The sequence below is a fragment of the Ambystoma mexicanum genome, chromosome 7q (assembly GCF_040938575.1).
Source record: "Ambystoma mexicanum isolate Mex_15411 chromosome 7q, UKY_AmexF1_1, whole genome shotgun sequence".
NCBI lineage: Eukaryota > Metazoa > Chordata > Amphibia > Caudata > Ambystomatidae > Ambystoma > Ambystoma mexicanum.
This window is the reverse complement of record NC_090941.1, coordinates 263799438-263819741: the sequence shown is the minus strand read 5'-3', so window position 1 is coordinate 263819741 and position 20304 is coordinate 263799438.

Sequence of the window (20304 nt, the reverse complement as noted above, 5' to 3'; positions counted from 1 at the left end):
CTCTTCTGCCTTTGACACTGTCAACCATGCCATCCTGCTCAACCGTCTCCGTGATAACCTGGGTATCACTGGTCAGGCTCTGGCGTGGCTGACCTCTTTCCTTTCCAATCGACCCTCCCAGGTCCAACTTGGGTCCTTCCTCTCTAACATCTTTTTCTCCACCTGTGGCGTTCCACAGGGATCTAATCTCTCTCCCTGGTTGTTAAACCAGTATCTGGCACTCCTTGCCCACCGCATCGCCGCCCTCTGCCCCAACTTTCAGTGCTATGCGGATGATACCCAGCTCATTTTCAGGCTACCCTCGGCCTCCTCCTCTCCCTCCCTCATCTCTGACTGTCTGTCTGCTATCCAGGAATGGTGTGCTGCCAATGACCTCTGCCTTAATGCTAGTAAGACTGAGATCCTACTCATCGGCACACCCACTCCCTCCTTCTCTGCAGCTCTCTGGCCGGCCTCTCTTGGCCCTCTTCCTGCTCCTACCTGCAAGGCAGAAAACCTCGGGGTCATCTTCGACTCCACACTCTCCTTCTCACCTCATATATCTGACGTCTCTAAGAAGTCACATTACCAGCTGCACCTCCTCAGAGGTATTCTTCCCTTCCTCTCCTTCCCCCAGAAGCTCACTGTCTCCCGAGCCCTGGTTCTCTCGAAGCTGGACTACTGTAACAGCCTCTATCTTATTCTGCCTGCCTCCACTCTCCGCCCTCTGCAACTCATCCAGAACAGAACTGCAAGACTTGTCCTTGGCCTCAAGCCCAGGGACCGTATCTCTCCAGGACTGAAATCTTTACACTGGCTCCCAGTGGCTGTGAGGATTAAGTTCAAAACCCTGTGCATTGTCCACAAGGCCTTCTGGGGCCTGGGGCCTAAATACCTTCAACTCTCTCTTCCTAAATATCTTCCTTCCCGAGCCCTACGCTCATCCGTCTCCAACTCCCTCAGGGTCAGCCGCTTCTCGAAGCAACGAGCTGGGGGTAGATCTCTCTCCGCGGCAGGGGCCTCCCTCTGGAACAGCCTTCCTGCCTCCCTGAAACTTGAGGAGAACCATCTCCGGTTCCGGAAGCACCTCAAAACCTTCCTCTTCACTTCTGCTTTCTCTCTCCCTCCCCCCTGCTAAATTCTTCACCAAAACTGCACTGATTCTGCAACTGGGCCACTCTCACCGACCTCGGTCCTGGGCCCAGTCACTCTTCACTTGCACTGCCTCCCTGGCAACCCCTGCACTGCGGGACTGTCTCTGTATCACTACAGCCCCCCCCCCAGCACTTGTCTGCACTTACCTTGCACTTGCCACCAGCTGGCCCTATTTATTTATTATTTTATTTCTATTCTACTTATTTGTACTGCACTCCCCCCTCCCCCTTCCCCTTGCACTTTTTCCCTTCCCCCTACCCTTGCACTTGCACGGTCTGAATGACACCTGGCCTAGTAGGATCGTTGTCTCTCTTCCCCTTGTTCCCCGCTCCCTGCCTCTTCGCGCCTTGAAACACTTGTGTATGGGCGCGTTACAAATGCCATATCATCATACCTATCATGGGGTACATGAAGGATTCTTGTGGGACTCCACAGGTGATGAAAAGAGTTGGTGATCTTGAAGAATCCATTTTTATGAACATTTGGCGATTAGCAAGGTAAGACTTGAAGGACTTGAAGAGGATCGTGCTTATCCCCATGCAACTATGTAGCTTGTCAGTGAGTGTATGGTGATCTACTGTGTCAAATGCTGCTGAGAGATCAAATAGAAATATGAGGCAAGGATAGCCATCATTGATGATTTTAAGGGTGTCGTCAATCACCTTGATGGTAGCCATTTCTGTGCTGCTTCTGGGTCTGCAGCCAGATTGGTAGGACTGAAGTAGGTTATTGGCTTTAAGATGTTGGAGTAGTTGTGTGGGTACACCTTTCTCAAGTTTCTGAGATCGTCAAGGTCCAGTCTTTCTTTTTAAGAAGCAGAAGGATTTGTCTGATCTTCAGGTATTAGGACAAGGTGACTTGATTTACGGAGCTGTTGATGATTGTGTGGTAAGGGAGGAGTGCTTCAGTCGGAATGGACTTGAGTAAACGGAAAGGGCAGATGTTATCTGCATACAATGTGGTCTTGAGGGGTGCTAAGGTGGCAGTTAGGTCTTCCATATTTAGTGTCTTGAAAGTTATCCTTGTAGGGGTGGTTTTACGGGATGCGGTGTGTAGTGAGCTGTCAGTTGAGGTTTGATGTCTATATGTGGGTGGATCATGTTGATCTTGTTGATGTAGAAAGAGTTGATGGAGTGGATTGTTCGATGGAGTATGCTACAGATCGGTTGGGCAGAGGGTTGATGCAGTGCTTCAGGGCTTTGAAGAGGGCTCTTTTTTCATTGTTGGTCTTGGCCGTGGTGTTTGTGTAATAGTTTGCCTTAGAAGTGTCAATTAATCATCTGTATGTATTTACGGATGGTTTGTTTCTTGAGATTGCTTTCTTGAGTGTACCAGGGTGCAGAAGGTTTAAGCTTGAGGGTGCACCATGTCACTGGGGCATGGTGGTTGGTGTTGTTTGTGAGGGTGGTGTTGAGATCTTAGAGAAGCGAGTTGCAGTCCTGACTCGTTAGAGTTAGATCAGACCATGTGAATCAGAGTTTGGTGAAGGCATCCATGAGAGCTGTGAAGAATACTATAACTCCTTTAATGAAGCCCTGCCTAAAGTCTCCTCCCAGGTGGCCAGGGAAAGGCAGATGCTTTCGGATCCTGACCTTGGGGGTGGTGTACCGTGGGAGGATCACCTGGGAGCAGACTGGGCCCTGGGTGGTGAAGAGATCCTGTGGGATCAGATGCATTATTTGTCCTCTGAAAGGAAGTGCCTCTCTGGGTTGCCCACACAGGTGATGGCATATTGCCATTATAGTATCCCTGATCACATATATGATCTCTAACCCGGGATACAAGCTGTGCCAAATCTGAGCAAACCTTGTTAATAAAAATATCTTTTAAGAATAACTACCCTACGTAGTCCTTAAGGTGTAACATAAAAGGATCTAGAGAAAATGCCTTAAATCCAATGTACTTTCTGTAGCAACCAATCGAACAGTCCATCTTTTAATGATTTTAATGGAACTAAACGTACCAAACTTTTAAAAAGTTGAAAGAATTAACTTTACTGAAGGGGACAACAAGTGCCATAATTCCAGTAGTACTGGGATGAGTAAGAGAGCTGAAAAGGCATGCTGTAGCAGTGGTTAGGCAATTAAGCCTAACAGCCCAAACCTGCAAGGACCTGGGAGGCATATAAGGCCCCCACAGGTGCAGGCAATTGGAAGGAGTGGAAGGAACTGGAACTGTGACTGGAATGAAAGCTGTAGCAGTAGTAGCAGAAGGAAGAAAATACAATGCTGGCAAACCAATCAGGCGGGGAAGAACAAGCAGAGGGTCTAGTTTCCCCATATCCTGAAGTGCAGAGTCTGCACACCGGAAGATGTGGAGGAGAGCTGTCTTTCTTCATGTCAGCCTAATTGCTGTGAACGTGCAGGAGACAGAGGAAAGAAGCAATTGTTAAACCGTGGGTCTCGGGAGTGAGAGGGGCTCCCTGAACGTGTGGCCAGACCAGAGACACCTTTATTGGAGAAGGTTCCCCAGCGAGCCAGAAGCAGTAGAAGTTGTTGCAGAAGTTGGGAAAGCAGTGCAACCCACAAGACCATGTGTTTAAGAAGCCGGTGAGTGAAGCACAGCATTCTAACAAATTGCATGAGCATTGACGGCAACAGTGTCCAGCTCCCTGTAAACTTGCGTAAGACTTTAAGTGTGTAGAAGTTCATTGCATCCAAAACTACCTAAACAATGGAAATGTAGCACTCATGTAGAACGTAAAAGGCTTTTTACACACGTCACAACATATGTTGCTTAAACCCATTGTTCAATTATTAAAAGACCATTTCTTGCTTTAAGGACTGGTCGTGTGTCCCTAATTAAGGAGAAGGAACCCTCCTAAAACCATTACCGAACTTTGACAATACATGTGTTACAATACTTCACTTGTGGGAATTACATCAAAGAGTGATCGCGTGTGCCCATTTGTGATTCCCAAAGGTGGACTGAACTCCATCCTTCACTTTTACATAGGAATACATTTATATATCAACCTTTAAAAGTTAAAAACTATATCAAGAAGTGGTGGTGTACCTAATTTTGATTTCTAAGGAAAGATTGAATTCTATTGTTTATTCTAACACAAATACCTTCCATTTGAGGATGTTGAAAGTGTTTATTGAAGAAGAGAACAAGCATTGCCTAAACCAAGAATCTCCCCATGTCAACAGTGAAACCAGAATTTCTCAGAGTTAAAAAGTAATCTATCTGTACTGTGAAGTTAATAACTGTTTATTGGCCTGGTATATAAAGTGTGCAAGTGTTACCTGAAGCTAAGAGAGTGGCACCTAGGATTATGGGTAATTAATTGGGTTAATAACTGGCTGAAAGGTTCAGACAATATTGGGGAAGGGGAACGGGCTGCTTGTAAAGACTATTTTGAAGATGACACAACCTGTAGTGCCAGACACTGTGGAAAAAAGAGACAAATGAGTCTTAAAGGCCAACACAGGTTTGGTCAGACAGACAGGGGAGGCAAAGAGACAACTCTTTTTGGAGAGAGTTGTTCAGATAACGATTGTGTTGCCTTCTTGAAGTTGTTGAAGAACTTTAAAGTGAATCTTGCTGAAGTCTGTCTAGCAGTACAAATCACTAAAGCTTTGGTAGTAGCCCAAAGTACTGAAGCTTTGGTGGTATATCTGGTTGTCAGTGGATGCAATATTGTTGTCCAAACCAAGAAGACTATAGGTGACTGTTATCATAGTAAATTAAGTAGAAGTGAAATTGGTAAAGTTGAAACAGCAGCACTAAGAAATCAACCTGATAAATATACCACCGTGAAGCCTAAAACTATAATCAAGAGAATACTAACTGTTAACCAAGAACAGCGTATCACTAGTAGCTGTGGATATTGCATTTCTTTTGAACTGCGGCAAGTCTTCTTGAAGAGGTGACAAATTGTTGTGGCCAGGATTACCATTGGTGCTATTTGGAGGAAGTGGAAAGTGAATATTTCACCCAGGAGAAAAGATTTGCTAGCAATGCCATTTTTGCTGAACACCAACAGACCTGACCTACAATGTTGGGGAAGGGAAATCTCTCAGGACACATCAAGGTTATTCAGAGTCTGTAAATGTTGTTCTTATAATGTTGCATTGCCATATATTTTCTTTGTGTATTTTTTGCTTGGTGTGAGGGACAGTTATTTTTTATTAGAGTGTTTACATTAGTGTTGACTAGGCATAGGAGTTCTTCCTTCATTGACTTGGTTGCAGGGTTGCCAGGGATGTTGAAATCGCTGAGGAAGATGTTGTAAGCAAGCGTGAGATTCATGGTGGCGATCAGGTTCGTGAATTCTTCGATGAAGGATGTGTTGAGCTTGGGTGGTATGTAGATGAGCAGAAAAGTAACTGTGCCCACTGGGGAGAGTGGCAAGTGGAAGGATAGGTTTTCGAAAGAGCCATTGGTGACAACGTCCAGTTGGGTAAATGGCCACAATGAGTTGTGAATGATTACGAGACCTACGCCACTGTTGTTTGGACAGTATTATTTTAGAATTCTGTAGCTGCTGGGGGTGAGGACCTCTTGGATGTTAGTGGAGGCGGATATCATCTAGGTCTCTATAATGTAGATGCCATCCAAGTCATGTGTGGTGAAGAGGGCATCAATGTAAGCTGCATAGTTGATTGCTGAGCAGACATAGCGAGCGTGCCTTTTTGGTGTAGTGGTGGATACTGGAGTGGTGATGTGGTGTATGGTAATGTGGGTAAGGTTTCTGTGATGAGGTGTCTATGATGCTGCTGGTGAGTGCTGTGGTTGCCGATGATTGGTAATGGTATGGATGGGCTGTTGGGAGAGAGGGGTGAAACACATATTGAATAATAATTCAATTAATAATAATTACTCCTTTGTATTGGACAGTCCCTACCCTTTGACACCATTCCTGTTCACACTGATCAGGAATCCAGTCATCCCAGGCGAGGCACACTACAAAGCAGCACACATAGCCAGTAGGTGCATGGTGGAGTGTACATTTGGACTGCTTAAATTATGCTTACCCTCCCTTGACCATTCAGGTGGAACATTGCTATATGCACCCCGTCTAGTATGCAAAATCATTGTGGCATGTTGTGTAATGCATAATATTGCAAAGAAACAGGAAAGATGGGTGCACACCAATGTTACAAATATATAAGATACACTCTTACAAAAACCAACAGAGCGGATGTTAACTAATTCAAGGTGCAGGGGAGGAATTAAGGCCTTGGCACAAAACCCTAATATATACAAGGAAGAGAAAAGGACCCAAAGTTGGAGTCCTCCCGTCCCCTGCACACTCGTTAAGTCTGCCGTAAAGGCGGTTTGTGATTAAATACCAGGCTAATGATCAGTCTAGTGGTTTTAAATGAAAAGAAAGGCACATCAAGTTGTCTGTTATTGTCCGTTATTGAAGGCTGACACGTTTCGGGTGTTTTCCCCTCTTCTTCTAGAGCCTAATGGGACTGTTGATGGATCACATACATGGAAGAGAGAAGATGTGATGGATACTGTTAAAACCCAAGTATATCGACCAGGACAATGTGTAATGGTCAAAATCAGACATCAATATTATAATTGCACAGCCACGGTAGTGGCTGTGTAGTTATGGTTAAATTGCTGTTTCCATAGGAAGAGCACTTTTTGGGCGGCTTATATCTTTGCTCCCCCTGGACGAATGCTCACCAAACTGCAAAAATAGTATATGGGCCACTCTGAATTTTTTTGCAAAGTTTGGTGATGTTTGGTATGGGGGGGAAGTTATAGAGGGGGTCCCAAAACGTCTTTTTTTCCCATAGAGTGAAAGGGGGAAAAACTTTGCGCACGCCTACAGGCCAAACCGCTGGATGGATTTTCACCAAATTTGTGGCAGGAGCAGGACCTTGGTCCCAAAAGCGTGGTTTTGTAAATTTGGTGCCAATCCATCCAGTAGTCTTCTTTAAAACAACCAAAAAGTATGTCTAAAAAAATTAGTGATATCTATGTCCGCTCCGCGGACAAGATACCAATTGGCTAAGGGGCTAGTGTCATGACCGCGGACACGCGACGTGTCCGCCGATTGGCTGGAGTGAGGCGTGATGTGAGTCAGATGGCCAAAGGCCATGCACCCAAGACCAAATTTATACGTAGTGAAGTTATAAGCCACAATGGGTGTGATATGCTGGGGTGGTTGTGGCCAGGACCTACAGTCTTGGGTGCATGGCCAAAGGCCATGCACTCAAGAACAAAGTTATAAGCACTGAAGTTATAAGCCAACATGGGTTTCACATAGTGCACGCCCATAGATTCGATTATCTATGGCCATACACCCAAGACTCTAGGCCCTGGCTACAACCACCGCAGCATATCACAGCTATAGATAGACCCGTAGTATCAAACATTGATCAGGTGGTTGTGGGGAGGGCCTAGAGTCTTGGGTGCATGGCCGAAGGCCGAAGGCCATGCACCCAAGACCAAATTTATACGTAGTGAAGTTATAAGCCAGAATGGGTGTGATATGCTGTGTTGGTTGTGGGCAGGACCTAGAGTCTTGGTTGCATGGTCGAAGGCCATGCACCCAGGAACAAAGTTATAAGCACTGCAGTTATAAGGCACCATGGGTTTTATATAGTGCAGTGGTTGTGGGCTGGACGTAGAGTTTTGGGCGCATGGCCGCATGCCGTAGGCCGTAGGCCATACACCCAAGACTCTAGGCCCTGCCCACAACCACTGCAGCATATCACATTCATACATCACACTCATACAATAGAATATCTATATGGTAGGTGTGGGCAGGGCCTAGAGTCCTGGGTGCAAATTGAGTGTATGCTGCAGTTAAAATGTTTCATTCTATGGGTGTGCTAATGATTTATAAGCCAACATGGGTGTGATATGCTGTGGTGGTTGTGGCCAGGGCCTAGAGTCTTGGGTGCTTGGCCATAGGCCATACTCCCAAGACTCTAAGCCCTGGCCACCACCACCGCAGCATATCACAGCAATAGATACACCCATAGTATCTTATATCGATCAGGTGGTTGTTGGGAGGGCCTGCACCCAAGACCAAATTTATACATAGTGAAGTTATAAACCACAATGGGTGTGATATGCTGCGTTGGTTGTGGGCAGGACCTAGAGTCTTGATTGCATGGTCGAAGGCCATGCACCCAAGAACATAGTTATAAGCACTGCAGTTATAAGCCACCATGGGTGTGATATGCTGCAGTGGTTGTGGCCAGAGCCTAGAGTCCTGAGTGCATGGCCAAAGGCCATTCACCCAAGACTGAAGTTATAAGCACTGAAGTTAAAAGTCAGCATGGGTTTGATGTGGTGCAGTGGTTGTGTGCACAACCTAGAGACTTAGGTGCATGGCCGCAGGCCATGTACCCAAGACCAAAGTTATAAGCAGTGAAGTTATGAGCCACCATGGTTTTGATATGCTGGGGTGGTTGTGGGTAGGACCTACAGTCTTGGTTGCATGGCTGCAGGGTGTAGGCCATAAGTCATACATCCAAGACTCTAGGCCCTGCCTACAGCCACTGCACCATATTACTGCCATAGATCAGACGTATAGATTCGATTATGTATGAAATGTGTGAAATTATACTTACTATTTAATGTTTTGAGATTCAATTTGTATTTATTTATTTATAGTGCACACCTAACCCGGGGGTAGCAGGGCGCAGAGGCATCAAGAGGATTGTGAAGCTTGTTACATACATAGGGATTAAATCCAGCTGAGTTTACATTACTGGAGCATCAAAGGCAATGAAAGCCGGAGAGGCATAACTTACAAAAATATACAGATACAAAATGCAGGATATATCATGAATTGTATCTAAGCAGATCAGTTGACCACCTATGTGTACAGATTTACAGTCATAGTAGAGTGGCGCAGCAGGCAGGCGTTATATATCATGGTTCCTAAGCCACTGAATGGTCTTCGATCTGAATTGGCGGTATGTGAGGTCCTCCCTGCAAGTAGGTGGAAGGGAATTCCAAAATTGCACTGCTTTTAGAGGAAAGCTATTCCCTCCAGACATTGTCCGTTTAAATCTAGGCACAAGGAGGAGATTGGAATTAACCATTCTGGTGGGGTGGGAAGAAACTGGTCTGGTGAATTTAGTTATAAGGTATTGAGGGGCTGCTTGGTGGAGGGATTTGTGAGTCAGAGAGACAGATTTGAGGAAGATTTTGTCTTTCGTAGAGAGCCAATTGACAGATCTTCTAGTCTCGGAGATGTGGGCTTTCTTTGGGATGCTAAGGGCTGCTCTTAGGGCGTTATTCTGTAGGATTTGAATTTTATTCGAGATATATTTGTTGCAACCTACATAAAGCGCATTGCAATAGTCCAGTTTGGACAGGATCAGCGCCCTGGCTAGGGTGATGCAATTAGAGGGTGAGAGGAATGGTTTGGCTGCTCTGATAAGTTTGCAAGTGTAAGATGTGGCAGATGCCATGGCATTAACTTGCTATTGAATGTGAGAGTGGAATCTAGGTAGAAGCCAAGGGTTTTGACCTCCTTGGCTACAGTGATCTTATTATTACCAATTACGAAAGAGGAGTAGTTTAGGTCTAATTTGTTAAGGTTATGTGGAGACCCTAGAATGAGGAGTTCTGTTTTGTCATCATTCAGGCATAGACCATGTAAGGCCATCCATGCCTGGATGATGAGGTGCACTTTGTTGACAAAGGCCAAATCCTTGTCATAATCCCCCATCAACGGGATGAGGATCTGGGTATCATCGGCATAGTTAGTGTAGGTGATACCCAGACCATCCAGATCATCAAAAGGGTCTTCGTGAAAATGTTGTACAGGGTCGGGAGACGCAGGATCCCTGGGGCACGCCACAGGTGATAGAAGATGGGTCGGCTGCTGCTAATTGGGAGAAGACTCTCATTGTGCGGTTGTTTAGGAAGGATTGGATCCAGCCGGTTGCCTCTTGAGAGAAATGGGCTGCTTTTTGTAAGTGGTTACATAGGATCTCATGGTCAACCAAGTCGAAAGCGGCTGAGAGATCAAGGAGTAGCAATAGTGCAGTCTTACCCTCATCTCTCAGCTCATCTATCTGTGCCTTGAGATCTATGAGTGCGGTTTCAGTACCGTGTTGAGGCCTGAAGCCCGATTGTCGGACTCCAAGGAGATGGAAGTGTTCAAGGTAATGTTGGATTTGTAGATATGCTATTTTATCGAGGATTTTGAGTATGAATGGTACTGTGGTGATGGGGCGATAGATAGTAGGAGTAGCGGGGTCTAGATTAGGTTTTTTGAGAAGGGGGAGGACCCAGGATTGTTTCAAGTTGTTAGGTACGGTGCCTGATGTGAATGACGCATTTATTAGTTTGGTAATAAATGGTGCGAGATCACGAGCCGTATCCTTTTTCAGTTGTGCAGGGCACAGGTCTCTGTGGCAATTCAAGGGTTTGAGGGTGAGAATGATGTTTTCAACCTCTTTAGTAGATACTTTATGGAAGTTGAAATGGGGATTGGGCGCAGGGGTATGCGACTGGGTGGGGTGTGTCATTTTAGGGATCAGGATACAAGGTTTGGTAGAAGCGAGAAGGGAATCTTTTTTAATGCTTATCTTCATTTTAAGAGAGGTGATTTTGTTAGCTAAAGCGTTTTGTATACCCGTGCACCAATTCTTATCCTTGAGGCACGAGTCAGGTACTTGGATGGGCATTTCTACCTCTTTTAGTATTGTAAAGAGCTCTCTGGTGTTGGATTTAGCTTGCGGAATTCGAGTACCATAGGACATTTGTTTGGCCAGGATGATTTCTTTTTTATTTCGGGAGGCTAGTATACTCAAGTTATTCTTGTTGAATTCTGAGGGGTGTGCTCTCCAAGTTTTTTCACAGCGTCGCTTTTCCAGTCTGAGGGCTTTTTTATGGTGAGGAGAGAACCAAGTGTTGATATGTTTTCGAGGTTTGCTCTTTCTCAACTTCAGGGGAGCTATGTCATCAAGAGATGAAAGCATGACTTTATTGTATAGGTCTACGATCATGAAGGGATCTGTGTGATTCGGAATGGCATTCAGCGTCGGTATGATCAAAGGGAGCATGTTTTCAGGGGTGATGTTCTTTTTGTTTCTGGTCTGGACAGCTGGAGCTATGCTATCTGATTGCACTGGTGTCGTCTAAAGAGTGAACGAGATCAGGTAGTGGTCTGTCCAAGGCTGCGGAAGTATAGATGAGACCAGGACTGGGCAATTATGCACAGCTAACCAGTCCAAAGTTCTGCCTTTAGTATGGGTGGGCTCTATGATCTTCTGGGTAAATCCTAGTTCCTCTAAGGTATTATTGATTCGTTTGGCATTAGCATCTGAGGCCAAGGTTGAAATCTCCTAATAGGATGCTTTGTGTTCTTAAGGGAATTGGATAAGATGTTTGTAAGGTCTTCTTCAAATGATCCTAGAGGGCCGGGTGGTAGGTAAATGAGGTGAATGGAGATGGACTGTGTGTTAGCCTAGGTAAGCTTAGCGGTAAGGGATTTGCATGATCTTACGTTAGAGGGTGGTGAGATTGTCAATGAGAGTTTCGTTTTGGCCATAATGGCAAGACCTCCGCCTCAAGAGGTGGTACGGTCAAGTCTTAGTAGAGTGTAGTCGTCTGGTATGGCTAACATGATTGCGGGCCCTGCTGTTGGATGGAGCCACGATTCTAAGAAATCCAGATCTTCATTATATAGTAGGTCAGCAATGTCTGTTGCATGGGCTACCATACAGCGGGCATTTATAAGTGCAGCCTTGGTCCAATGATGTGCTGGTTTCATCAGTAGTGGCACGATTTTAGGAGTGTCATTCTTGGCGCGGGTGTGCTCACGGAAAAGTCTACTGTTCAGTTGAAGAGGATGCTGAGAGAGGTTGCTAATACTAGCCTTACTGTGGGAAGTTTTGGTTAACGGGTCATATAGTGTAGGGAGTCTGGCCTGTAATTTAAGGATCCTCTGAAGAAGAGTTCAGGGTGTGGTGATCATGTTGATTAGTTTGAGGGGATTGGGTGTTGACTCATGTGGAGGTGAGTTTGGTGGCCTGGTGGGATGTTGGGTGCTCATTATATGAAGTAGTGATCTAAGAAGAACAGTGTAGAGCGTCGGGAGATACATTGTCTGGGTAGGAAGTGGCTAGTGCAGTGGTGTTGCCAGTAATTGACATAAGGTCATGAAACACCTGGATTCGAGTTTGGCGTAAGGGCCTAAGACACAACAGTTCACGTGCATAAGTAATATCACACCCAGATTCAGTTATCGCACTAGGGCCTAAAGCACCGCAGTTCAAATGCATAAGAAGTAGCACATCTAGATTCAGTTTTAACACTAAGGCCTGAAACACAGCAGTTCAAATGCATAAGTAGTAGTACATCTAGATTCAGTTTTAACACTAATGCCTGAAACACAGCAGTTCAAATGCATATGTAGTAGCACATCTAGATTGAATTTTAGCACTAAGGCCTGAAACACAGCAGTTCAAATGCATACGTAATATCACACCTAGATTCAATTTAGCACTAGGGCCTGAAACATAACAGTTCTAAATGCATAAATAATAACACATCTAGATTCGGTTTTAGCACTAAGGCTTGCAATGCAGCAGTTTAAATGTATATATTATAAGGTCACCTGGGTGCCATTTTAGCATAGAGGTGTAGGCCAAACAGAGCAGTGCAGTACAGCACGCAGTGCTGGGATAGGACAATGTCAAGTGGCAGTCTTGGACCATGGGCAGAGTGAAACCTTAGAGTGCCCAGTGGATTGGCTAGCAGATTAACACATGTGCAGCGTTAATGGCTCGGGACAGTATTGAATCGGTTTGCGCATCATACATGGGATAAGGAGAAAGGGCGTCCAAACAGTGTAAAGGGAGTTTAGAGATTGTGGTGCCGGTAGTTGCTATCGGGTGGCGTTAGGTGTTGGAAGGTAGCTGGCGGATCACACGTTCAGCCTATGCGCGCATGAGCCTTATAGAGTTACAAGTAGGTGATAGGCTAAGCACAATATAGGCATTTACCCGGTGAGACCCAAATCAATCTGTATAGAATTGGGCAGCGTTTGTGGCTCCTGGCTCCTTCGGCTCCTGACATGCTCCAGACAGGAAGTCTTGTGGTCGGCCTTAGGGGCGGGCCGGCGTTCGCCTGCTGGCGAAGGTGATAGGTTAAGAAGTGGATAGTGGGCCAATCAGACAAGGCCTACAACAATAGCAGGGAGCTGGTAGTCAGCGACGATCTGCCAACGGCCATCTTGGACATGGCAGTGCCTCCTCGAGGCTAATGGCAGCGGTGTGGTAAAGGTCAGATTAATTGAGCAGCCAGTGCAGGGAGCTGCAATTGGAACGCACAGTATTGCTTCGTGCGAAATCTGAGACACGATGCAGATTTCAATTCTGCTCGTGTCAGCCAAATGAAAAGAAGGACGTGGGGTCTGTGCAGCAGGTGGCTTCTTCCTCGCCTCACCTGGGCAAAAGGGCAACACTGCTCCGGCAGTGTAGGGGGTCCTGTGCCTCCTGGCTCTTTCCTTGGAGTGTGCTCAGGCTCCAGACAGGAAGCCTTGTGGTCGGCCTTAGGGACGGGCCGGCGTTCGCCTGCAGCAAAGGTTATTTGTTAAGAAGTGGTAGCAGTGGTAGCAGGAAGCTGGTAGCTGGTCAATATATTTCTTACATGACTTTAGTACTTGGAGGAAATATTCTTTTTCAAATACTGTGATAAAAGAAAAGAGCATGTTAGTGTTTGTATTTCACAAAGAATTATTAAATTGTATAATAGACATGTGTGCTTTTTTTTACTCTCATATTTAGTTTACAAACCAGTGTACTGTGCATTTTGCTCAGTTTCTGTGTTTGTTTTTCAAATCATTGGGTCTGGGGGAAAAAAAATCCTTGATGGATTAAAAAACCCTTTCTTTGCTATGCTACAAACTATTTCTTTGTTTCCTTTGAGTGTTCGCTTGTTGTTTCTGATTAATGTTCTGTATGATGGCTTGTTGCAGATTTTTTAAACAGTTAGATACCTGTTGGCATATTCTAACTGTGTATTTTTTGTTACAAATCAGTGGTATTCATTTATCTGTGTGGTTGTTATACAATCCTGGGCAGTTAGATACCTGTTTGCGTATTCTAACTGTTTATAGTCTTTTAATAGAATTTTTGTTAATGTAGGTACACATTAGTTATTAAATTTTGGCTTTAAGAAGATTAAATATGCATTTGTAAGATTTGCTGGTAATCTCTACTTTAGACTAATGCTACTATCATTACATTCAAACCATTCACATTTCTTTTTAATATATGCAGTGCAGTGACCTGCATTGGTTGTGGCTCCTGCGTGATAGATTATACCTATTGTTGTGAAGGTTTTCTTACCAAGTGAAACTTGACCGTGTGTGAATCCAGTCAGCTTGCAGTTGTTTTTGGTACCATCTGCATTGTAACGTAGAAGCATTAGTATTATGTAGTTACTATGTGTTTGTATCAGTAAGGTGGAGCGATTATCTGAATTTCAGATAGTACATAATCTGCCATGGTTTGCATTTTTTAGAAGTTGCTGAAATGGAATGGATTCACAATTAGGTATGGATACATACACAAATCGCTCATTAGGGATTTGTTCCTGTGTCACATTGTTACAGAGAGTGCATGTATGTTTCCACATGTATGAAATCTGGAAGATTTCATTTATAGCTATGTTTATGTTTTCGAGTACTTGTCGTAAGTACATTAGAAATTCTTGTGCATCTTCTTGTGAGTTTATAGTGAATCTCACCATTCCAGCACAGTAGTCCAATTCTTGTCTTATTCCGTGAACACTATACGTGTTGACAGGATTGTTTGTTGTGTTTCTATGAAGGACTAACATTTGAAAACACAATTTGTCTGTACTGTGTAAGCAAATGTTGTTAACAATTGGTGGCAATTGAAATAGAATATTTATTACTACATTTGCGTAGCAACTTACACCAGTTTCATTTGAAAATTTAAGTGGACCAAATAGTTCTGTGTCCGATTGATTTTTTCAGAGTTTCTGTTCCTTCTTTGAAGAAGTACTTGATTTACTTTCACTAATAGGTTCTTCTTTGCTTGTGGTAATTGATGAAGTATTAGCTTCTTTTGTTTTCTTTGAAGGATTTGCAGTCAGATCATGTTGCATTTCTGTTTGAATTAGTTTTCTTTTACAACATTTTCCTCTTTCTGGAACAGGATATCATTTCAGATGGGGGTGTACAGTGAACGCAGTCTATTGTATTCTAAAATGCAAGGAATATCAGCGTTCACTTTACTTGCATCAAAGTTGATTAGAAATAGATCGTCAAGTGCATGTAAGCATGATAGTACTACATAGCTCATGCATTCTTTAAAGACTGTGTTTCCAATACCTATCTATTCTTTGTGTAGGGTAAGACCTTGGGATTTATGAATGGTGACTGCATATGCATGAGTTAGAGAAAATTGTTCTCTACGTACATACTTGTCTTTGAAGAGAAGGAATGGAGTTGTTGAGCGCCCTATCCTTTTTACTTCTGAAAGTTTGTCAAAGAGAATATTGACAAACTAAATGTTGTTGTCACGTGGGTATGTTTGAAAGCCAACAACTGTACCCAGTGCCCCATTAACTAGTCCTTGCTCCAAGTCAAGGTTACGTTTAAGCATTACCCTACAATTTAAGGATAATTTTAATATTTCTTCCAACCCAGCTGTTTTGGAGATTGAATTTTCTAAGGTATTTAGTCTTGTTGCGGCTTGCTGACACATGGGTAGTGTCATACCATGTACGTCCAGTTTGTCTGTGGAGCAAATTTCAAATATTGGTTGCATTTCTTTTTTTAACATTGTTTCATTGAATTTGAAACAGCTTGCAAGAGTTGACATTAAGACCATACAATTGGCATTTTTCTTCATAGTTCCATTGCAGCTTCTGCAGAAAGTTTGTAATAGTCTAATTTGTTTTGGTGTTCTACTGGAAGGAGTAGTAATCGGTGTAAAGTGACACCGCCTATGTTGTAGGCAACTAAACCTGTGGGGGCAGTTACAACAGCTGACAGTTTGTTGTTTGTCAGTTGTTGAAGGAACTTGCTGATGATTTTGATTAAGAATGTTTTTCCTGAACCAGCTTCACCACTGACGCACAGCAGTATAGGTTTGCAATTTTGGCAGGTACATTCTTTATTTTCGTGTTGTACGCCATGTGCAATTTCTTTTGTAACTTCTTCAAAAATGGTGCGCTGATCTTTGTTAAGTTTTGATTTTAGTACAGTTAAGTCTTCTATTATCTTCTTCATAGTGACACATGGTGTTTTCCACTTCTGTCATAGCTAATTTTGCCTCATTTGCTATTAGTGGCTGTCCTAGTGGTTCTTGACTTCCTGTTACAGAAGGTCGACTACTGTTGGAAGTGTCCTTATCTAGTTGGGCCTGGAGTTCTTCCTCGTGTTGCTGTTCATTGTGCAACATTGTTTTGTACTGCGTAACGTTCACATCGGTGATATCGCTTTCATTTGCTTTGAACGCATCTTCATAGCAGTCATAGTTATCTAGTATCTCTCCTCTTTTCTCCATGTTTTAAAAAGTTGTAGCAGAGACATGTAATATAGTTCTTTCTGTTGAGGCGTTTTTAATGACAATTTGACATGATTAATTAAGCTTTGTTTGCTAAGTTTCACTAAGCTGCCTTCACAATCTGTCACTCTATATCTACCTTTGCTTTCATCGGGTTTTATATTATTTGTGTATGCAAAGTTTTGGCTATGTGGTATAGACACATGGTTTCCAAAGTGGTACTCCTGTTCGGGTAGTATATGTGTAGTATATTGTTTTTTAAAATGTCTTGGCTGTTGGGATCATTTTTGGCAATTGTTTCTACGTCCTCATATGATTTGAGAACTCTTTTTCTAGATTTAGCAGGACCAAGTCTTAGCCATACTATATTTTCAGATGTTTCATAGCAGTACCGGTTAAACGATCTGCAGATTCATAGGTGCCACATTCTCTATGAGAGAGCATTTTTATGCCTAGGCTGTACAATTTCTGAGACAGTGTTTTGTCTGATGATAGGTCATTCCTGAGGTCTTGAAGCTCTGTTTATTCTGCTTTTGTTAAGTAGGCTGTAACATATCGTGCAACTGCAGTGGAATTGTCTGCAATCTACTGCATCTCTATGTTTGCATTCCATAATAGGGCAATGATTGCATTGTAATCATTGATATATTTTGATTCTTCTGTTCTTTTTATGTAATACGTGTTCTTAGATGATTTACCTTTAACACTATGTCGAACTGAAGACATGAAGTTGTTCACTTTACCTGTTTCTGTAACTGGTCAAGGGAAACAAAAGCAGCTTTTGGTGTAGTATTTCATTTTGCTTTTGTATTTGCGATGACAATATTTGCCACATTTGTGTCTTTGAGTATGTACAATCTGTCCATGAAGGTCACTATGGCCCTCATTAAAACACTGGCGCTAAACTATGACGCTATTAGCACCATGGTTGTTGCCGGTATTGTAATGAGTCCGCCATGGTGAAATGGAGAAGTACCACCCCATTCCAAGGTTGGCGGGGCGGTACTTCCCCATTTCACCATGGCCCTTCCCCATTCCCATTTTTGCCCCATAGGGCATAATGAGAATGGGGAAGGCGGTAATTACAGTACTGCAAATTGCGGTACCGTAATTAGCACCAAGGTACCGGTAATCCCTTAGCGCCTGATTACGAGGTCCCTTTGCGGGTCCATTCCTTAACAGCTTGTAAAACCAGCCGTTAAGGTGGGAACCCGCAAAGGGACCTCGTAATCAGTTGCTAAGGGATTGCCAGTACCGGTACCCTTACCGGTACCGGTAATCCCTTAGCGCCAGAGTCGTAATGAGGCCCTATGTGTCCTTTGTGAAGGAATTTCACAAGTGACATATTTTTGGATGAACTGCAAAACAGCGGCATAACTGTCATGACCAAATTTAGGTGCACCTTTAATCCATAAAAGCATGTAGATATGTGGTGCTCCTCTGGCTTGGTATTCTTTTCAGCAAAAGAAGTGTTGCACTTCTCCGAGGGGAGGGACCGTTTTATTACAAATAAAGTGTAGCATAGCAATGAAACGATGGTGGAAATATTTTGAAACATTAACAGTATCTAGAGAGCAAAGTTCTCCAGGTGTTAGTATATCTATGTTGCTTTTGTTGTTGTTTGATATGCATAGGAAATCATGTAAATCTTCCCATGCATATTCTTCCCAACTTAATGTAACAAACCTAATGGGTGGTCCAAGGTTTCTGATCATACAACGTACATCTCCGTGTCGTCGGAAGCAGTATTCTTTTGTACCATGCATGTTTGCAAACTGATTTGTTATGCTTGATTGTAAAACCTCATCTTTTTCTTGCACTTTTTGTATTAATTGCGTAGCTGACATATTTTGAAAGTGGGTTCCAGATTTCAATATGTGTGCAACTCCGTAACATAGGGTGCTAGTTCACTTTCAAAGAGTAGATAGAATATGTATTCCACATTTTGTCTAAATCTGGGATCTTCAGAATACATTTGTAATGAGCGGTATTCTGATGCTGTTATCTGAGTGGGTCTATCATCGTATCTTCCTCCTTTGCCAGTAGGAAATAGCAGTGGAAAAGCACATGCTTCTATACTTTTTTCCCATATGCTCATTGATGACCCTTTGGTTTGTCGCATTTGGTGTCATGAACTTCAGATCACGCCCCTCTTGGACCTCCTGGTCCTTGTCTCAACGGGGCTTACATTCCGTACTACTTCAAACATGGCCGTCCTGAGCTGAAGCCCTTGCTCGCTCCATGCGCTGAACGGGGCGTGATCTATTTATAGACCACGCCTTCCGTGGCTCTGCGTGTCTCAATGCTATTGCAGAGTAGCCTCAGACGTGTGTTCATAGCTCGTGGTATTGTTTCCTTTGTCCCAGTGCTATTACCCGCTCTGGACCCTTTCCCTCTTCTTGATTCCGAGCATTACTAGCCTTTCCCAGACTCCCGGATTCCTGGACTCCGCGCTCCCGGAACTAAACGCAACCTGGAACCAGACGAGACTCGAGCAGCGCTGTTCAAGACCAGGAGCATTCGCAAGAAGGCATCGATCGAAGACACCGGCAAACACCGGACCCAGGTGAGAAGGGGGGAACTCCTTGACAATGTGAGACGCCACCCGATCGAACCTAAAAACGAGATAGAAGCCGCCTTGCAGGACATAATGCGACGCATGCAAGAATTATCAACCGAGGTTCAAAATCTTAAGGCGGAAAACGCCGCGCTCAAACAATTGGTCTTATCCCGGGATTCTGCTACAAAGAAGGGTGCCCTGTTGGGCGGTATTGTTGACATGTATGATGGTTCGGCAAAAACACTTCGCGGATTCCTGGATTCATGCCTGGTCACCTTGACCTTAAAGCCCTATTATTTCTCGACTCCTAGGGCTAAGGTGGGTTTCATCATATCCCACCTTTCCGGCAACGCCTTAACTTGGGCAACACCCCTTGTTAACGCCGGTGATGCCCTCCTAGATGACTATGATGGGTTCATACAGGCCCTTAAAGGCATGTTTGACCGTCCAGAGCAGGTCTATAATGCCCAAGAATGCTTGCTGGACTTTCAACAGGGCTCCCAAGATATGCTCACTTATGTGACCAGATTTAAACAATTGGCTAATGAAGCAGACTGGTCCTCTGAGGCTAGTTTTACCCTGTTCAGGGGAGGCCTGAACGATGAGATCAAGGATGAACTGGCCAGGGTGGCCAGACCAAATTCATTCCAAGCACTAATGGACCTGGCCTTGCAAATAGACTTTCGCATCCAGGAAAGGAAGGCTGAAAGGAAGAAATCCAAGGGAAACCCACCCAAGACGACCTTTGAGAGCACAGCCAGAACGGACGCAAACCCAAGTCCAGCCCCAGAACCTGAACCCATGCAAATTGGAGCCTTTCGTGGACCCATATCACCTCAAGAAAGATTGAGAAGGATCCATACGAGTTTGTTTATGTATTGTGCTTCAGACAAACATTTGGTTAGGGAATGTCCTCTGGCACCTCCTCGACGTTCGGGAAATGCCAGCTCCCGATCTTAAATGGAGCAGAGATTCGGGAGAGAGATGTTTGCTCCACATCAATTCCATCCTTGAACTCTCCTGGACAAAACAGTTTGGTGATACTACAGGCCTTCCTGTTGCCCTCCAAAGACAAGACCTATCCCATTCTGGCCTTGGTGGACTGCGGAGCTATGGGAATTTTCATTGATCAAG